An 8,441-nucleotide genomic window follows, 5' to 3' on the forward strand; every position below is an offset into this window, starting at 1 on the left:
ACAGTATGTCTTCACAAATCAATGTTTTTCTTATCTTTGTTGGTTTATTTTCACACTATCTAACACTTCATTATTAAGCTGTACTTTCTGTGTTGTTTGTTTGTTTTTGAATTAATTTCATGTAGGATATGGCAGATTTAAGTTTTTGTTTTGTTTTGTTTTGTTTTCATTTTGTATGAGTGTTCTGTAAATGGTAAGTGTATATATACCAGGATGGGAACACAAGTGGCACCACAAGTCAAAAATGATGCTGGGTAGTAAATTTGCCTTCTATTTGCCATTTAGTTTTCATTTCATAAATTTATACCTAATAATGTTGGTTCCTTTGTATAAATAACCAATAATTAATTTATATTCTTCAGTGGAACACAATGTGTAACATTTTCTAAACTGTTTTTTGTCCATATAATTTCTTCCATCTTTAATAGCCCCTTTCCCCCAACTACTAAACTTTCTTCATAGTTTGTGTTTGTCTTAGAAACACTTGCCCCTTGGTCTGATTAATTACTTTGTATACAATGCCAATGCTTTTTAATCCTCCACTCTTCACCCTCTTACTTAGAATTCATTGTTTAAAATTTTAATGAAGATTTATTAATGGTTTTAGGACGTGTTCTTTTATTTATTTATTTATAGAAATTGCATTATCTCTTTCATAAAATTTGAAGAGACTTATATGGGATTTGCATTATTAATGCTATTATTATCAGTATCATCATTATTAATTCTACCTATTTACTTTTGCTGGTATACTTTTTTTTTTTTTCCATTTGAACCCTCAACTTACAAAACATTAAAAATACATTGCAATGCATGAATGGCAGGAAGATTAACATGGCTTTCCATTTAGGCAGTGTGTCTCTATGGCCTTATGCTTTTCCTTTTTAACATTACATAGAGAAAGAAATATCACCTACATTTATATATTCATTAAATGAAAATTCATAATCTAGATGTGGAAAAGTAAGTGAATTAAAGTTTGTAATCTTATATTGCATGCTGAAATTTCATAGTTGAATCTGTGAGTTATGCTAACAAAAAGAAACCCTGCAGAGTGATAATAAATACTTTCAGTGGAAACCCATTAGAAATGAAAACAGAAATATAAACAGAAATCTTGCTGACCAGTTTTTTCTTTTCACTTTCTGCCTCCTCTTGAAGTCTTGTATTGCAAAAATATGCAAAGTGTAATTTTGTACTATATATTTGGTCCCAGAAGCACACTGCAAACATCTAGCTCTAAAATTACAGTGATCTATCTGCAGATTTCTTTGCTCTCTATTTTACTTCCTATGTCCTGGAACACAAGGTTTGTTGGCCAATATAAATATAAGCCATATAGTTTAACTGTAGAGGCTATTCTTACGCATAGAAATGCCTAATACTTCCCTCCTGTACCCACTCATAATTCCCTTAACTATGTCAATAATATCCTGTGTCAGGAAGCTTGCAAGTTCATTATACATTGTGCCTGATTCTGGCAAACTATAATTAGTTTAAAATTTCAAGTGAAAAGGAAAGAGCAACTAAAAATTCCAAAAACAAATGCAAACCAAAAATGGATCAATATAACACTTCTCTTATTTCCTACTAAATGATTCTCTATTTCTTTGTGCATTGCAAGGTTGCTGATGCTTAACTAGTATTTTGGTGCTCGCTCAGGAAATTTGCTGCACAAAAGTCAAATGCGACCTAAGTATTATTAATAATTTGTTGTGGTGTTTGGCAACATATGTTTGGCAAAGAACAGGAGTAATAAGCTTTGAAGTGCATGCATGTTTTGAGAGGGGATTTTTCACAGGTGCTGAAGCTGCATGGGTCTCAGATGTTCTTAAAGATCTAAGACAACAGAATATCTCTCCAAACCATTAAAGTTTGAAAAGCAAGTGAACAGATGTTCAGTCCTTTCATTTAATATTTCAAGCAGCTGTGTAACTTCACTGCGTTGAATTCCACCTCCCCCCCTCCCCCCCAACATTTAAAAACTAAACTGGGTTTAAGGTCAAGCCTGATGACAGCCTGAGCTGGTTCTGACAGCTGTTTAAATGTTTGTGACATCTGCCTCAGAAGCTAGGATGCGTGTCTCTCTTCTGCCTGAACTGCTGCACAACGGTTTTGTCATTCCTCCAGGCAGTTTCCTCTGGTGAATGACTCAAGGCGCAGGGAGCTGCTAAAAGTTCCTGAGATGTCGGTTGCACACTCTTAACTGCTTCATGGCCTTTTCATCAGGATGGGCAAAAACACAGAGTTTAAACTCTTTATTAGCAACTTGGAGGAAAAGCAAAAGTTCTTGAAGATATTCCTTAACATGTCTGAGGCACATTTTGCTTCATTTGAAGAGATCTGTCACCACATTCCTGATGATAGGTGGCTAATTTCGCAGAGTACTCAGTCACAACATGACATTGTCCTTTCTTCACTCAAAAGCCTGTAACTAAACAACTTCTCAAATGGCATCTCCCCATGAGGCTTGCAGCACGAGCAGACAACTGCAGAAATTCTGGCAGCTTGCTGATTAATCCCTAACATTGGGCTCATCTGTTTCTGTATTTAATTCTCAATAAGTCTCAAGAAGGCAGACTTCAACACGGTCAGGAAATCAGCAGACAAAACCTCACGGAACAATCTTAAGAGGTAGAAGGCCTGGAGAGACCTAGCACCTCCTTAAAAGCTCATTACTATATTCAAACCACCTAGTGCATGGAAAGGATGGAAAGTTCCACAGAAACAAATTGGTTAAATTGTGATCTGAAATTCATTTCTTGTCTTTTTTCAGACAGCTCCCACTGACAGCTTGTGTAATGCTGACATTAAAGGATATATTTCTTTCAGGGTGTTTAGCAAATTGCCACTTAAGGCTGGGCTTTGTGCTGATCATCTGCTTCTGTGTTACACTGCAGGGTAGCTTTCTCAATGCAACATATGAACTTTTTAATTTAATTTTATTTTTTAAGTGGAGAAAACCTTTGACTATCTTTCTATGCACCTGTATGAATGATGTCTTACTTGCTGGGGCATTGCAATTTGACACAGGATAGTAGCGAGAGCTGCCATTATTTATAGCAGTGTCTTGTCATTCCCAAATCCGTGACCTAGTGTCTCATGCTACGGGGGAGCAAAAAGAAGTATATCATCTGTAATGAGAAATCATCCCTAAATACTTACTTCAACAGTATGAAGTATCTAAGGAAGGACTTATATAATATTTTGTTGTCTGTTTTGTCCTGTGAAGATTTCATGTATGATATGGTCAGAGTTTGCTGTCCTCTTGTTTGTTTTCCTGATGAAATTTTGTCCAGTGTCATTGATTTGTGTTACCATGAACTGGATCTTATCTGTCCCAAACTCAGTATTTTCTCTGTGAGCCCGTCATCACTTCTCTCAGCACTGATGTGTTTCATCAGAATTGATGCTGCTATTCCTATGTCATCAGTTATTTTCTGGATGCCTGTAAGGTTTCCAAGTAGTCTTTGTTCTTTTGTTGAAACACTTCATTCACTGACCTTACTCCAAAAGGTAAGCAGAGAAACGTGTTTCTGCCCCAGGGTGTACTGAAAGTGCACAGTTAATATCATTTTTCATCTAATCTGACTTGTCAGTATCCATCCCTCCTACTGGGATTACTTTTAGCAGGCCAGTTGGCTTTGACCATTTACTATCACAGCTTAGCCTTCCTGAAACTGCTGGAACTCAGGTATGTTCAAGTTTCACCGTTTTTTGTCTGATGTGATGCTGTTAACAAACAGACTGAATATTTTTGTCTATACTCCCTTGTTTCCTTATCTGCTGTTTTGAACAGGTCTGTCACTGCAAAAGTACAGCTGTGCCTGGCACAGTCTGATGAATGCAGATATATGTGGTGCTCCTTAAGGGAGACTACTAATTCCTGGAAGACTTTTGGGTGTGGTCAGTGTTCTGTGAAGTTTCATGTCTGCTTTGCCTTAAAACCTTGTGTTTGAGTTACACTGGCCTCCGAGATACTCCCAAAGGGTCAAAGATCAGCTTTTCTTCAGCCATTGCCTTGTTCAGGTGACCTCAGAGTTTTACCTGGGACTCCATTACTGCACAGGTAGTTCATTTAGTTTCTTTATCTGGACTGGGATATGGAGTCTATTTTAAAAGCTGAAACTCAGCTGCTATGCTTAACTTTGAGTACATTTCTTGGAGTACTTTCTGCATGTGCTGTAGAGTTTGTCCTATTTTATGATACTGCACCCACAAGAGATTAGTCACATCTGAGTTCAGCCAGGGATTTGTGGCTTTTTCCCTGGGGTGTATTTGTTGTTTTGAAAAGCAAGAATAGTGGTTACACATGCTGGATTTGTGACAGAAAATTTGCACAAACCTGTGGTAATGTTTCTATCCATGTATGAGGCATGCAAGTTTTTCTACTGTGACTCAAGGACCCCTGGGCCCACATGCCTATGCAAATTTCAGACTACAGTGCAGACCTGATCTCTGTCTGTGCAGCACTTCAGTTCTGCAGATTATGTCTTTCTGCATGCCCAGATCAGTCTTCCTCAGACACCTTTACACAAGTGATTTATCAGTGACGCTGAACACAGTTTTATCTCTAAGCATGTCATTGTCAGGATTTTCTGGTTCAAAATTTCAAGCTTTTTGCCCCAGATCTATTACTTTCTTCCTATCTGCTTTTCTTGGTACTGGTGAGACCAGAACTGATATAATGCAAACACAGCATTTTTTGTTTATTTGTTTTTCTTTCACAGATCACAGTATTTCTAAAGCATTGTTAAGGCATCCTCTGGACTGGGATTGTTTTCAGTTTGTTGCTTTGATAACGTGATCTAAATCCCAGAATCTCCTGATCTAGTGAGTTCAGCACAATTGCTACTTTCAAGTGCTACCCTGTTTATCAGCTTTTGTCAACTTGTTCAATGTGGGTATGTGGGATGCAGAAGGGGAGGTGATTTATCACTCCTGCTGCTCTGTACTTTTCCTCTGTTACAGGAAGTGCTACGCTCTGTAGTGCTACATGGACATTTGTAGCACTAATATGCAGTCTGATCTAAAACTCTGTTTTAGAGTAATAATAATGGCTCCTATGGAGACTCCAACTAAGCAATCCCTTATCTGCTATCAGACTCAGGAGACATGTGACATCCCTGCTGGGGATTACACCTAAGTACATCTAGAGAGACCATATCGGCATAAAAAGCTAATCTTCCTTGACCTACAGGCTACACCTCAAAGGATAACCATGTCACTAATGCTTAAAGCAGGCATAAGCACCTTCTGGAAATTAACTTACTTTAGATTAGGAATGATTTGGTAGAACAAATCTACATCTAGTGATGTCACATGTCACTGAAGTTTCCTTGGTCTGCTACTAACAGAATTGTCATAAGCAGGAAACATCCATAAATAAATGTAAACATGTTTGTGTGAAATAGTCCTCTAAAGTTGTATTGGATTTCTTGCTGTTGGTTTTCTCCCAGTGTTCCAGTACTGCAACATGTCCTTAAAGAAAAACTAACAGTTGAGGCTGGAAAGTCAATACAAGCATATATAAAAACACACTCTTGCCTTCTTTCATAGCATCACTCAACAACATAAAGAAAAACACTCAGCAAATAATAGAAAATAAACAAAAACTGGAAGTGGATTTAGGTTTTTCAGATGTAGTTAGGGCACTAGTCCTATCACCACCCACTAAATGCTGGGATTTGTATGACAATGTGATCAAATAATTTCATCTCAATAGCTTTTTTTAATTTTTAAGTAGTTATGAGTATATTTCCTCTATGGAAATATCAGGTCTATGAAACATCTGCTGGTTATCCCAGGAAAGTTTGCTCATTCTGTCCCTACTTACTCATTTTTAGTTGTAAATTTGGACAAAACTTAACTAAAATTCATTACCTTCTTCCCCAGCTGTAGTGGCTGTAAACACTACAATCATCATCATTAGAAGATCGTTAAAGAAACTAGACTAGATTGAATGAGGTTGTGTCCCATATTAAAACACAGTTGTTGCAAAGCTGTAGAAAGTCTGGTTCAAAGGGTCATCTCTGAAGTGAGATGTTGAATATCATCATTTTTTCCTATCAGTCCAAGATATGGCACTCTGTGTTTTGTTAAATTGGACCCATGCTCTGTAATTCATTTTACAGTGAAGCTATTGTCATAATACTTTTGACATAAAACTGTAATGATGGTATCTGCCAAGAACTGGGTTGTTTACCAAGACAGAAGTGTCATTGATTTCTGCTTTCTTATCGTGATGACCCCAAACCCTGTAATGCTGTGTTCACCATCAGAACAGGATGTCAGAAGAAGCAGCAATGCTAATATGCAACTGCACACAGTATCCCTGTTTCTTCTTTCTTTTGCACAACTTTTGTCACCCATTTCTAACCAACTGCTAAGATACATCAACTATTTGTAATAGTGCCATCTGGTGATACCTACAGTAATGTTATAGTGTATATTTGCTATACTTCTGAAATAAACATATTACTTTCTCTGGTGCTTGCTTATCAGTTTGTATTCAGAAAACAATTCAAAATTTTCAGTTTAAATTAGGTGACATTTTACAGCTTTTGCAATTAAATTTTGACTTGCCACTATTAAATTTACTCTATTTCCTATATCACATTATCTGAAGTGATTCAAATTAAAAAAAAAAAAAAAAAAGATACTAAATTTAAAAAGTGCCAGGTATTTATAATTATGTAATAGGGAATATACATATAAAAAATAAGTATGCAAAGATTTTTTTGTTCCTTCCCTGTGTAGCCCTAACTAAAAGCAAACTGCAGCTAAAGCCTCTGAATTTATCGCAACAGCATATATTCCAACTATGTGAATGGGTTCCTCTAAATGATCCGTTTTTTTCAAGACCTCAAACAGGGGCTAAGTTCGACAGTTAAGAATCAGGTCCAAGAGAGTAATGTCTTTCCAAGAAAATAGTGCAATTTTCCCTAGTTGCAATAATAATAGTTTAAGACATAATGTGAATTGTATGGTTCTGAAAACCATGACTGTAATCTCCAGACAAATTAAGGGATAGTACTTCTGTGAGTAATTCAGTAGCTGATACTTGCTCTTTTATTCAAAATAAATGTAAAATGAGCCTACCCCAAATTTTAAAAAGAAATACTTCTGATCTTTTATTATTATTATTATTTTTAATTTCTACTTCAATGTTACATGGCAATCTAAAAGAAGATTTCTCTACAGCTATATTGTAAAGTATGTATATTTAGAAAGGATCTATCTCCCTTTTGGTTAGTACTGGGTAAAAAGTGAAATAACATATTCATAAACATGATTGCTAAATCCAGCAATTTGATTCAATGACGTTTGTACCGGACCTCCTTTACTTTTCCATGTGCTTTGAGGAATCAGCCTTTTGTTAAAATAAATGTTTAGGAAAGAACCATTCATGTAAATATGGCTGTATTAGCACACCAACAGAAGTGTTTATATGCAAACAAGCACATACAAACAAGCATATGAGAAGCACTTTTAAACTCCTTTTCACTCTTTTTAAATGCAAATACAAGAATGAAATGAAAATTAAGTCTGTAAAATAGAAATAAATCTGATTGTTCTTTTCATATTTGCTAGGCCAAAACCTAGAGCTAATATACATATTTAAATGTCATTCAAAGCCTAGAATTTAAAAGTCTTGTTACTTTCCATGGGATTTAAGTCATCTACTGGATGAAATATGTTTTATGTCTCAATGTGACAAAAGATAAAAACTGCACTGCAGTTCTCAAATAATAAGGAGGATATTCTGAATAGTAGAGTCATGAGCCCAGTACGTTTGAGAATTGCTACTTGAATAACCATGAAAAATTAAAATGTTTATATGGAAAGTGTAGGTGATTCATAGACAAACTGCTACCTGCAAAAAGACAGATAAGCATAACAAAAATTAATAAAGTGGCCATGTTGAATACTGATGTCCAGCAGCAATAGTTGAAGACTTTTTTATTTTATATTTAGATGGAGTTTATATTTAGAGTCTGAGTTCTATTCTTGCACCTGTAATTACAAATTTGGAAAAATACAGAACATAATTTTGTTGTGCTAGGACACAAAATCAGTGAGCAGTATTGCCCAATTTTTGCAGAAAATATGTACAGAAATACCAATTGGTGGTAATAGAGCTCCATGATTATTTCCAAAACAGATTTTCAACTCTCCCTTCAGACAGAATTTTTTGTGCTTATGCTAACTCACATTAGAATTTGGCGATTTGGAAAATCCTTGAATTAGGAAAGAAAACGCTTAATTAATGCATGGATTGATTTATACAAAGAATACTTCAGGCACTTTTTATGCACATAAAAAAATATGGTTAAGCAGTACAGGCTCAAGGTATGTGAGTCAACACCTGGAAGACTTATTTAAACTTAACTATAGTTTTATTTAATAAACAATAAAAAAAACTGTAGGCATTTATGCAG

Source organism: Anas platyrhynchos, chromosome 4 (assembly GCF_047663525.1).
Source record: "Anas platyrhynchos isolate ZD024472 breed Pekin duck chromosome 4, IASCAAS_PekinDuck_T2T, whole genome shotgun sequence".
Lineage (NCBI taxonomy): Eukaryota > Metazoa > Chordata > Aves > Anseriformes > Anatidae > Anas > Anas platyrhynchos.